At 46.4% G+C, this 13,148-nt stretch overlaps 1 protein-coding gene across 20 annotated transcripts in view; it reads left to right on the forward strand.

Moving 5' to 3' along the window:
• PCBP3 (poly(rC) binding protein 3) overlaps nt 1-13,148 on the forward strand; it is a 203,939-nt gene that overhangs the window by 90,640 nt on the left and 100,151 nt on the right. For 2 of the 20 annotated variants that reach the window (XM_090272236.1, XM_090272276.1), the window contains one exon: nt 13,001-13,083. The exons of the other annotated variants lie outside the window; for them this stretch is intronic. The gene's annotated coding sequence lies outside the window, so the exon portion shown is untranslated. The remainder of the gene's footprint in view (nt 1-13,000; nt 13,084-13,148) is intronic. 20 annotated transcript variants of the gene reach the window in all.

Below are 13,148 nucleotides of genomic sequence, written 5' to 3' on the forward strand. Positions count from 1 at the left end.
GGACTTGTATGTCTATTTCCTTTGCCAAATTAGGGAAGTTTTCTTTCATTATATTTTTAGGTAAGTTTTTAATTTCTTGCTCTTTCTCTTCTCTTTTTGGCATTCCTATGATATGCATGTTGGCATTTTTGGAGATGTCCCAGAGTTTCCTAAGCCTATGTTCAGTTTTTTAAATTCTAGTTTCTTCTTTTTGTTCTGGTTGAATGTTTATCCCCTTCTTATGTTACAAATCATTGCTTTGAATTCTGCCTTCCTTCCCTTCTCTGTTGGTTTCCTGTGAAGTATTTTTTATTTCACTTAGTGTAACTTTTAATTTCTTTATTTTCTATCATACTCAAGGAGTTTTCTGAGCATCCTGATAACTAGTGTTATCATCTTGACATTCATTGAGCTCTCCCTGTGCTCTGATCATGTACCAGGCCTTGTGTGGGCACTGGGCACAAAGTTTCCTGATATAATCTCACGGTTGATGGCACTTCAGTGTTTTCACTGTAATGACCATGATACGTCAAGGGAGAGCCGTGAGAGAGTGCTGTCTGGATGTGGGATCGTTACTGTTTTCCTTTAATTTTTGGTCTTCTGTCCTTTCTTCCCCTGAACTCTCTCTGTATGCAGTATTTGAAAGATAAGTGGGTAGCAGGTGGCAGAATTAACTTTAGGAATCTGTTTGGTTGAATGCCTGTCAAAGAAGAGGAATAGAAGGAAGAGGGGCATTCCCAGACATGGAGGGGTGACAGTGGTCAGGCCTCAGCCATCTCGGGCTCAGGTGTGTTCCTGGTGCACAAGCAGAAGGCCGTGGGAGGGGCAGCCCCTCTGCCTGTTGCACAACTTCCTGTACAGCAACCCCAGCAGGGCTGTCAGCCCTGAGGAGAATGTGATTCGCTTTATATGGACTGCTCTGCACTCACGGGACACGTCTGTCAAACGCAACTACCTTTTTCTTATCCCCCGTGGTTCTTATAGGACACTCACTCTTTCCTCCCCTGTTTATGGTGCTCCTAGAAGCCTTAGTCTGGTCCCACCTTGCTCACATTTGCTCATTAATAGGTTAGGCTTGATTTTATTTGTATCAAACAATCAGTTAGTTTAGCTTTTAATCATATAACGTGTGTAATGCTATGCATGGCTTTTGTTATTGAAATAATGGTAGAAAATGCCTTTATTATTAGGAATGTGAAAGTTAGCTCAAAAGTACCCCTTCCCTTTTTTTTTTTTAATTGAAATAATCATTTCTGAAGTACAGGATTTTACAAATACCATCATGCTACAGCAAAACTAGCTGGCTGTCTACTAGTTACCTCTGGTGTGGGGGGTGGTTGGTTCTGACCTTATTTCTGCCTGTTTCCATTTATCTCGCTGCTGACATGAAGCATCTCACAGAAACCCAGCTGTGGGGGAGGTAGGGAGGCCACCATGCAGCTTCTGCTGGACATGAATATAGACATGATGTGAACTGGCAGAAGGAGCCCTGGGAGTTTTCTGGGAGGGGCAGACAGATATGGGTAGTGTACATGGGGGACACATGGGGTCAGTCAACTCAAGAGTGTTTTTATGCTTTTAATTCAAACAGCTATAGAAGTTAAAAGCAAGGTTTAAAATGTGTGCCACATTCTGGCAAGGGAGGGAATGGTGTCATCGTTCTCTTTGCTAAGTGATAATTACAACGTGGAGACAGATGTGAGTTTCCTGGGAGCCGAGGGGGCTGTGCTCATAATGTGGCACTCCAGGAAGGAAGGGGATGTGGTCCTGTTGACTGGGACAGGGGCCCCAAGGGCTTGGAGCTGGAAAGGAGGGGTCAGTGGCTGGTAGCTACTCACTGCTCTCAGAGGGCACAGCCTGGCCTGCCCACAGCACCTCCTTCTCAAACATGGCATGTGCCTGGAACCGGAGGAGCCAGTAGGAAAGCCCAGTCCGGGCAACTGCAGGGACATGCTTCCCAAGGAGGCAAGGACTTGGGCTAGGTTAGGGTGCCTTTTTCCTACTTCTCTACCTGCCTTGCTGCTTGAGAGAGGCCTCAGGGTCCCTTCTAGGGGTGACCTGCTCTGGAGGGCCACAGCCTCTCCAGCTTGGGTTTGGGGAGAAGCTAGAGGTGCCCATGCCCTCTCTGTGGGCGCTCTGCACCGGCTCACACTGATCCCACTGTGGCCTGGGTTAGATCTGCCTCTCGGTGAATGGAGACTGGTTTGAATGGGGCCCCTGCACTGACTACATGTGACTGGAGCAACTTGCTTAGTCTCTCCAAGCCGAGGGTCTCATCTGCTGGGGGACTGTGGGGACTAATTAGGCAGTGCAGGTGCCTGGCCCACACCCTGGTCCACAAGATGCCTTCATTGTGGCTCCTTCCTTCCTTGCCAGGGCCACTGTCATCACAGGAGCACTACCAAATAGAATACGTGGGTCTCTCTTGAGTTCTCTCAGGCCTTACTTGGGTCAAGGACAGAGACCCTGTGCATACAGGTCATGGGGCCAGCTCTCTTGGTGCCCCACCCCCACCCCATCTCTGTGCACATCTCCTGGAAGTGTCTGGTGCTCTGTGGACCCACTTGTATGTCCAGTGGTTATGACACTGAGCGCCAGGTTTTGGCGCTCTGTCCAGGTTACTGGTTGAGATGAATGGTTAGACTACCCAGGGCACTGCTGACTAGGTGAATGCTGTTGCTGTTAGTTCCTTTTTAATTAGTGGTTAACCTTGGGCCAGTCCCCTCAGTTTGAATCCTAGCTTACCCATGTATTTCCTGGGTGATCTTGACCCATGGGCATTCCGCTAGTGCCCAGAGTTCCCTTACAGAGAGGGAGGTGTGACAGCATCTCCTGCAGGGCCTGGTATAGGGGTCCTGGGAGCACCTACTTATACAGCCAGAGCACTTCTTGTCATCTTATAGAGTTCCTTTCTAAAAGAAAGAGAAATGTTTCCTGTGAATATTTTATGTGCATTTAGTGAGCTGATGAGCATTACAGATTTAGACGAGTTTCTACATGCCAACCGGAAAGAAGTGTGCGTACTTGGTGTCCTGTGTGTGAAGTAAGACAAGAATGTATGTGGAGGGTTATGCATGTCTCTCACCTGCACACATATGCACACATACATACACTTCTAATATGTGCCCCCGGTCCTGATCCAGAACGGCTCTGGCCTCTGAGTCTCTGTCACCTCTGGGAGCAGTCTGTACCTAATTGGCTTGGCGGAACCACCTTAATTATTTATCTTTAAAGGGAAACCTGATGCCAACTTATTCTGCTTGCTGAGTCCACCGCCGGAACAGACCTGAGGATACTGTGTGATGGCACGGAGTGCCGGGTCTGCCCTAATTCCCAGGTTGTGGAACTGGAGGCAGTGGCCCTTTGGGGATGGGGAGAGGTGGGCTGTGTACTCCAGGTAGACAGAGCGATGTGAGCCAATGGCCATGTGGCATTGTGGTGACTTCTCCGGGTTATTGGGGTGGTGCTGTGGGTGGCGGTGGTGGGGAGACAGGCTGGGGCCCAGGAGACCCTTCCAGCATTGGTCCACATTTTCAGACCAGGGTAGGCCTTTGGTGGATGTAAAGCAAGGAATGACGTGACTAGATTTTTTGTTTAAGAAAATTTATGTTCCGAAAATGAAGAAGTTGATAGGAACAGCAGCATAAAATAGATGGCTAGCATAAATAAATAGGGCAGCAACTGTGCTAAAGAGGTATCCCAGACGGCAGCCAGCCTAGTCTGTCAGATCCTGGAATCTCCGATAAGGTGCTGGGCTCTGGGACAGTTTCCCGATGTGGCTCTTTGGTTGTTTGCTGTCCCAAGGCTGTCTTGGGCTCCCACTTTCAGACTGGTCACCTAGGGATTTCCTCCCTTCCGGCCCAGGCACAGCCTTGCATTGTAGGGACTTCTATGGAGACCATTGACCTTCTCCAAAGTCCCTGGGGATGATGTTTAACAGAGAAAATAAAAGAAGCAAATCATTCATTCTGAATAAGAGCTAGTGACTTCTTCCTTCATGTCACTGAGAACGGGAAAGACTCAGATTATGTTCACTTTAATAATTGTGCTGAGGAATTATGTTTTTAGTTGAATGCTTCCAGAAAGCCTGATGGAGACTCTGGTGCTAATAGTAATGGTGAGGAATATTGGGTGTAAAGTATGCCTTTTAAATTTGGAAATGCCATGGGGACTTTAAAATGGTCTATCCCATATTCTTGTCCCCTCCTAATACTGACAGGGCAGTCATCTAGAGTTTCACAGCAGAGACTGCGGATGACAGTTCACACGAAGCCTCCTGTTGTCCCTGTGAAGCTTCACCTGCAGGTGGACCACTGGAGTCATTAAGGACATGCTTGATTCCTTCATGCTGCTCATCATGCAACCCATTTTCTCCTCCTCCTCAGAAACCATTAGCTATGGACCGAATTATGTCCCTGACTTCACACCTGGAATTCCTAGCACCCAGTCTGACTACATCTGGAGGCAGGGCCTTTAAGGAGATAGATAAGGTTAAATGAGACCCTAAGGGTGGGGCCCTCCTCCAACAGGACCGTGGCCTTATAAGAAGAGCAAGAGACCCCAGAGTGCTCTCTCTCTGTGCGAGGACAGCGTGAGAAAGCAGCCATCTGCAAGTCGAGAAGAGGCCCCTCATCAGGAACCAGCCATGCCCACACCACGAGCTCAGATTTCTGGCCTCCAGAACAGTGAGAAGTAAATGCCTGCCCTTTAAACAGCCTTGTCTGGCCTTATGTTATGGTGCCTGAGCTGCCCAAGACACCGTGTTCTCAGCAGCTGCATTTTTGGGAGAGAAATATGCAGCTGACCTGTCTGAGGGCAAACCCCATCAGATATAAACAGATGTCACTTGGTCGTTGAAAAGGTTCAGGCTCTCCTCAACCAGAGAGTCTGCTTGCCTCTTTGGCATTATTTTTCAGCGAATGGGAAGGCCAACACATAATTAACAAGAACAAGAAGAATATCACTACTATGGGTCAGGCACTGTTTAAGGAAAAACATTTATATGTATATCTAAATATATGCAAACATACACACACATTCATTATTACCATCTATCATCTAGGTACACACACACGGACATAATGCTCACTTTTGAGCCTAAAAGCAACCCTGAGATAGCCACTTTTTAATTGAAGTGTAATTCACATTACATAAAATTAACCATTCAAAAATGTACAGTTCAGTGGCACTGAGTACATTCACAATGTTGTATAGTCGCCACATCTGTCTAGTTCTAAAACATCATCATAAGCCCAAAATAAAACCTTGTACCTATGAAGCAGTCACTCCCTACCCCTGCTCCCCCTGCCCTGGGCCGCCAATCGGCATTCTGCCTCTGAATTTGCCTGTTCTCGACATGGCGCCTAACAGAATTATACAGTATGTGGTCTTTGGTGTCTTGCTTCTTTCACTTAGCATGTTTTCGGGTTTTTTTAATATTGTAGCATGCATCATAATTTCATTAATTTTTATGGTTGAATAACATTCCATTGTATGGAGAGACCACAATAGGTTTATCTGTTCATCCTTTGCTGGACATTAGGGTGTTTTTCATCTTTCAGCATTGTGGGTAGTGCTACCATTAATATTCTTGTTCAAGTTTTATTTGAACACCTGCTTTCACTTCTTTGGGACATGTCCCTAGGAGTGGAACAACTGGGTCATGCGGTAATTATATGTTTGACTTATTGACGAACCGCCACGCTGCTTTGCATGGCAGCTGCATCGTTTTACCTTCCCAAGGTGGTGTTCTTCTATTCCCTTTTTAATAAAGGAAGGAACTGATGTGTGGGGATGTAGAAGGACATGCACAAGATAAGCTAGACAGCCCTCTGGCGACAGAGCAGATCTCTGTTGGCCTGTCCTTGGGAAGCCACCACCAGGCCCTTGCTCCCTGGCATGCATGTCAGTCCTCGCCTGGGCACCCCCAGCCTGGAGCAGTGAGACAGGGTGGTGGCCTCAGAGGGGAAGGCTGTCCGTGCCGGGCCTTCTCCGCAGCAGGAGACAGTCGGGCGCTCCGAGGGGTAAGCATGTGAAGGAGGGCACAGTGTATCAGGGAGTTTCATGAGCTCTTATGGTTTGGGATTTTGTCCGATAAGGCGCCTGTAGTTTTCAGCCCCTGCTGCTACCCAGGTTGGCCAAAGCCACCACCAGTGTCCTTGCTTGGCAGGATGTGCCAGTTTCTGCCTTTCAAGTTGCTCCCTGATACTTACGCTGCTGGAATTGTCTTCTAATCTTTTAAAGGGGAGACCCCTGGGCCATGGGGCCACCCTCTGTGTGGCAGCCCTGGCAGAGGCCGAGCGGGCCCTTTTGAGAGCTGTTGCTGTCTTTCCCCTCAGAGGCGCCCTCATGCTTCCCAGCAGCAGCTCTTCAACAAGATGAAGATTTCTGCCATTGGAGACACTCGCTTTTAGATATGGTGTTGCTTGGCTTCGCTTTTACTGACAGTAAATTGCTGAAGGCATTTCAATTACACAGTGAAAATCATTAGCAGAATTCTTGTTACTTAGCATCAGACTGTGGGATTTAATCATGGTTTCTTATGGGTGGCAAAGCAAATATATCTAAAGGGAGACTTATTCAGATTTCCCAGTATATCATTATCACATTCTTGTGTGATAGTTTCCTGGTAATTCAACTTGATTTAGCGGAATATATCAGCATGACTTTTCTTTAAAAGTTGTGGAGATTTAAATTTCTTTAGCAAAGGAAACATTGAGGACAGCTCAAAATACTCCTGTTTAATGTGTTCCTTGCACGAGAGGCTAATGGTTTCGCCTCCTGGAAGGTTTCACTCCTTTTGCCCAGAGGACAGAAGCAGGTGGAAGTCACTGGTGTGGTCCCGGCCACCCATTGCCTCCTCCTCTCCACTGCGGCTGCCCTCTGACCTGAGTGTGAGAACACCGCTGCATTGTCCTGTGTGGGCACAAATCTGCAAGAGGCAGCAGCAGCAGTGAGCTGTTTCAGAACACGGGACTCCGCTTGCCTCTCAAGTTCAGGGGAATTGTTAACGGTAGCAGCATTCCAGGCTTTGAATGATGTCACCACAAGCCCAAAGGTGCTTGGACTGACTTGTGTCCAATCTCCGTCCTTCCTTCATTCACCCTCACTAGCTTCTTGGGTTCACTCACTGGCTGCGGCGCGGCTGAGTTTCTGGGCCCATGAAGTGTTGGGGCCACCAGTGCCGCTGGTACCTTTTCCCACAGTGCTCTCCTGCCTCTCTTCTATGGTGTGAATCTACTGGAAAAGCTTCCACCATTGACAGACTGCTGTAAGTAAGACCTGCTCCTCGGGTGGTGGCAGGGAGAGGGCCCTCCCAACCCTGGGTTGGAGTCCAGGTGACAGTGCGCCCTGTGTTTGAAGGCATGGGTGTGCCTACGGGCCTGAACTGTCCTCGAAGGCCTGTCGAGAGTGCCGCCCCCTGTGTGACCTGCAGGCTGGTGGGGGCCCCCAGGGACTGCCTCGCTCTCGTTCTTGTAACCACCTCTCGAGGTGTCTGTGCGTTCTCATCAACAGAGAGGGAGCTGGCATTGGGCTGATTACAGTAGTTTCTCGAAAATGCTAGGAAACACCAGCACCCAGGTGGAATGAGCTTGGCCTGCTCTGCATCACCCCTGATCACAGTTCTCCTTCAGGTCCCAAAGTCCTATATTTCCTTAACAGTTTGTCTAGACTTTACTTTATCTAAAGCTGTTTAAATTCTAGCATAACTTTGTTTCATGATGTTCTTAATTCCCTTTCTTTTTGGATGGCCAGTTTACAGTTTTTAAATCTCTTATTCTGTGAGTTTTTGTTTTCTTTCTTCTCTGAAAGCACATGACCAGCTGATGACTAATACCACTCATGTTTCTTTTTGTTCATATTTCTGAACATATGTTCTTCTACCTCCTGTTGTGTTTGTGTGTGTGTGTGTATATGTGTGTGTTTAAATGTGGCAGGATGTTTTCATGGCTTCGGTATTTCTTTGTTTGCTCCTCCCTGAAAGGGAAGCCTATCCTGGTCCTCTCTGGACCCTGAAGTGTGTGGACATATTATGTGAGGCCCTCATCTCTCTTAGGGCCTTGTACTTTGAGCTGGGTGACAGACAGCTTATTTGGGCTGGGCCTCATGCCACTTTAGAAACTAGCAGCCCATGGAGGATGTTGAGAGGAGGTTCTGTAATCTCTGGCTCCTACATGGCATCCCATTTGACTGGGACCTACGTCTCTTGCCACCGCCCCCAGAGCACACTGCCTTTGTGGAAGGTCTTCAGAGGGGCCTCAAGGCTCCCAGCCATCCATGCTATCACACTGGAGCTTGCAGAGAGGCTTCCACATTTGTGGCAATAAGTGGTTTCTTTTTCTGATTTCTTTGCATGGCTCATTGGCAGTTTGGGAGATGGAGAAGGAAATGGGTATGGTTGTGCCAATGGCCTTCTTCCATCAGCCCTCCCATCCTGCCTCAGGGTGCTTGCTTCTTCCCTCTCCCTCAGCCAGGAGTCTGCATCACTGTCCCTGACAGAATCACACCTTCCTTATGACTCTGCTGCTCTTGTTGCCTTGAACCAGGCTTTGGACTTTGTAACATTAAGCTTTTCGTGTGCTCATGTCCACAGATAATGTATCTTGAGGCCAGGACAATGGACTACCTAAAATTCTACACAGGTGACATGTTGAGTGAATTCATTAAACTTTAATGGGTATTTAATAAAGACTTAGAGGTTTTGGTTGATTGTAAACTTAATTAACAGTGTAGTGTGATGGGTGGCTAAAAAGTAAATTTTAGTTTTGAGCACTTTCTGAGCAGCATATTGTCTTGAACAAGGGGTGGAAGCAATGTCACTGGTAGAGTATGCCCATAATAACAACTATTATTAGTGCAGCATCTGGCCAGGCTCAGAGCAGAGCAGTAAGAATTGAGAAAGGCCAACACACCAGGTCCTGTAAAACGTTATTGTCCATGCCACGAGTTCTTACGTGGATCAAACACTGCAGAGCATCGGTGGGTGCGTGAGGAAGGGAAGGCAGGATCAAGAGCAGGGCAGACAGCTGGGCTACATGCAGCATAACTGGAACCTGTGGTAGGAACTAAGGGATCCAGAGTGAATTATAATGTATAAAAAGAATCATGTATACATTGTACAATTGAAAAATACAGGGTCTAAAATGAATAACTCACTGGACAGAAGACTGGACACAACAGAAAGCAGGCTGAGTGAGTAGGCAGCAGTTCAATGCAGCGTATCTATATTGAAGCACAAGAGAACAGAATACAAAACAGAATGTGAGCTACCTGTGGGCAGTCTAAAGGTCTAACGGAATGGAATGAGTTTTGGTGGGGGGCGGCGCATTAAAACATGTTTGACTAGGTAAAGGCCATGGGTCTTTCCAAAGCATTAAAAGATATCCATACTAGATTCGTGAAACAGCCTACAATAAAATGTGTTAAGTTGAAAAGCAAGGAAACAAGAAACACCCTTCTCACATCTAAGCACATCACTGTTGACAACTAGAGACAAAGGCAGTCAGAAAAGCAACCAGGTTTCAAGATGGCCCATCGCTCTCCCAGAAGCCACAGCCTGCATCTGACATGTGTCTTATGTCCTTGCCTCTGTGAGTGGAGCTGCAGCCCCCGGCTCATGCACATCTGTTTTGCTAACTGATCTGTTCTGTTTTTTTCATAGTTTGTACTCAGACCAGCAAAATACAGAGGTGCCTCATGTAGTGATTATTTAGGCAACCACTTTTCTCCACAATTGCTCTTCCAAATTACGCCAGTGAGCTTTTTACCCAAACCAAATTAAATAAACTATATAGAGTGATATTATAACATTATGGTTTCAAAAAAGAGACATATACCAGTTTCTTAATATAACCTTTTCCATCAGAAAGTATAGAACGAATGTCATTGTATACAGTGTTTGGATGAACAACGGCAGGCTCATGTGTGCATCATATGAGAGCTGCCACAGCGGTTCCATCTCCCATCACCCTCTGTTCTGTTGTGAATCTGTTCCCATGTGCCATCATCCTGTCCTAATGCTGTTACACTGTGCTGCAACTCTGTAAATGCACTCACGGTGCAAAATACCCATGACCCTCCAAAAGGCATATAAATTGGTAAAGAAAATAGTGCAGTCTTAAGAATGTGCCTTCCAAAGAGTGACTCTCTTGCACCGTTCTCCTGCTGGACCACTGGGAAGTCCTGTCCTCTTCCTCTCAGGCATACTGTCAGGCCGTCCTAATACCGCATTTTGAGCAAATACAAATTGTGTTTATTTACTTTAAAATTATTTATTACTTGTATAAGTTTGTTTTTACTGTCCGATTCATATTTTTTTCTACTTGTGAAAATTGTTGGGTTATTGTTGGTTGGGATTGAACACATCATATTTTTCCATTACCATCAGTGGATGCATTGTTTTCCTGTATAGTAGAAGGGTTTTCAGAACAAAATAACAGCCTAAGTGATGGGAAGGTGTTTCAACGTTCCCATTACTCCTTGTCCTTGTCAGCGCTTGGCAAGGAATTGCCAGACTGTAATATTTTAGGCAGTCTAGTGGGTGAGTATCTACATCTATTTTTGTTTTTAATTTGCATATCTTTGATTACTAATGAGACTTTAGTACCTTTTCATGTTCTTATTGGCCATTTGGATCTCTTTTGTGAAGTGCTTTTCTTAGTTTTACCCATTTTTCTATTTATGTCTACTGGCCCCAGATGTTCCCACAGTGATTTTCATGCTAGATAAAAGTGTAGCAAATCTTTAGGGAAGAATTTTATCAATAATATATTTTCAAACATGTGAGGACGTAGGTAAAAGTGATGCTTACGCACCTGTGCTGAAAGAGCTCCTTGAAGATGGGACCAGACTCCATACAGAGCCATGGAGTGAGGGTGTGAAAGGTCAGAGAAAGCCTGGTGGGGACCCCACATGCACAATGTGCAGGGAGTATGGAGAACAGTATGTTCATGCTGCGGACCTCACGAGGAGCGGCAGTAGCATACATAACATTGATGGGGGAGCACGGTGGAGAGTGAGAGGGCAGAGGCGACCAAAGGCACAGTCTATTTGCTTCATGCTCTTTCAGGCCAATTGACCAATGTCTAAGGCATTTAAGACCATCACACAGAGATTATAAGTGAAAGAACCAAAAATAGCTAATAAGGACTCACACCGGGTAAATGTGGTAATTCCCTCGCCATGCGGGGTGAGTCATTAGTTATTCACTTAGTGGACAAAGGCCATGAGCAGGCCTTTCACACACACAGGTCCAGATGTTCAGCGAACATAAACAAGAGCTTAAAGTCTTGAACAGTGAAACTGATGAGGTAATTTCACCTCTCAATGTGTCAGAGATCAGAATGTGAACAGTGAACTGTGTGGGCAGTGACTGGAGAGATAGCACTCGTGAATGTGACAGAATATTATTTGTAGAGACCTATATGGAGAAGGTTTTGGTTAACTTCTCTGAAATTAAAAATGTGCAGTATTTTACGTCTGAGGTACCTCTGAATGTGCTGATTCAAGAAAATCCTAAGATGTATGAAGATTAAGAGCATATGCCAGGTGCAGAGCAGCATGTGTGTCTCCTGCCACACACAAACCTCATCCTGGGTGGGCTCACGGGGATGGTGACAGGGACTGTGAGCTCAGCGAAGCGGGAGAGAGTCTGACTTTTCTTTGTTTATATTTTTACTCTTTATTTAACTATCTATAATTTTGAAGAGTTATGAAAACCACCTAAGACCAGGAAGAGTTTTAGTTGTTATTACTGTTAAAAAAATCTACGTGTATTGCCAGGCTTATTCCAGACTCATGGTTTGTTACTATTACTTAATCACTAAGAAACCTGAAACATGAAGAGAAGTAATTCACCCACCACCTTGGGAACACAGAGCAGAGAATGTTCTGGCATCATTACTGCTCCTACATAGAAGGGACACAGAATAACAGTCATTAAAATGCCATAAATAGCAACATGTCCTGAATTTACCCTCACTCTCTGAAGGAATTATCTGTCCTGCTCCTTGCACAGGAGCGCATCCCAGAGGCCAGCAGTGTGCTGATGGAGCAGGATCTTCCCTCCCTGTGACCCCGACAACTGCGTTCCCTCTCTGAGCCTTATGCCTACTCTAAAGGTGGTGGTAATCATACCTGCTTCCTAATCTGGCAAATGTTAGGTATAGGAGAATAATGAAAATGCTTGTAAAAAATAAAGTGCTTCAGAATTGTTAGTTTCTCCTCCTTTTGGGGATTTGGCATGTCTTTATAATCCAGTGCCTATTTCTGGAACATAATTCTTTAGGTATGAGTAGGATAATAACCATATCTTGAGGTTTCATCTACGTTTTTTGAAGGGTGTTCCTTCTGCTCGCATTCTACTGAAGAACCTCCTGAGATACTGGCCACTCTCCAGGAGGGTTGTGATTGGTGCCCCTGGGTTACTGCACATGGAGTCTCAGGGAAGACCTCCCAGGCAGGTGACAGTGCCCATGGCCGGGCCTCCTCCTTAGTTGCTTCACTCCATTGGCTTTTGGCTGGGGTCCACTGCACGCTGACACCTCTGAACTCTTCCAAATGTGTTGCCAGATTTGTAAAAACACGTTTCTGCTGTAACTGAGGGAGTGTGCTGTTCCAACAGTGTGTTGTAAGTCAGAAGCCACACTGAGCAGTTGAAGCTTTGAGGTGCAGCTCAGGCTCTATAAGCTTCAAGGAAAGGGTAAAGGTCTTAGAGTAGATCAGAACAGAGGCAAGGGGGGCACCTTGGGAGACAGTGGAACCACCTGCATGGGGCCTGGACAGGAGTGCAGTCCAGGGCACACAGTGTCCCTTTACCAGGGAGCGGCACCTTGACCTCTGAAATTGTGTCTGACAACTGCTGATGGACGCAAGTCAAATTTCAAGTATACCAGGTGTTCTGTGAACCCCAGATATCAGAATGATAAGCAATTGGGGACAAGTGGGATTTCAAGGTGTGCCACAACATTGGCCTTGCTGAGTTCATCGGGTAATGTGACACTTTTCCCTTGCTTTTTGGTAGATGGACAGTGTCCTCACCCTCGGGGGAAGCAGGTGGGCTGGCAGGACAGGCGTCCACAGGCCGGGAGAAGGAGACACTCCCAGGTACTCTCATCTACCCCTGCTGGTGACCTACCTGCCCGGCCCCGTCCTGTTGCAGACAATGACTC

The sequence above is a fragment of the Furipterus horrens genome, unplaced genomic scaffold, assembly GCF_987537825.1.
Source record: "Furipterus horrens unplaced genomic scaffold, mFurHor1.1.pri manual_scaffold_1, whole genome shotgun sequence".
In the NCBI taxonomy this organism is placed as follows: Eukaryota; Metazoa; Chordata; class Mammalia; order Chiroptera; family Furipteridae; genus Furipterus; species Furipterus horrens.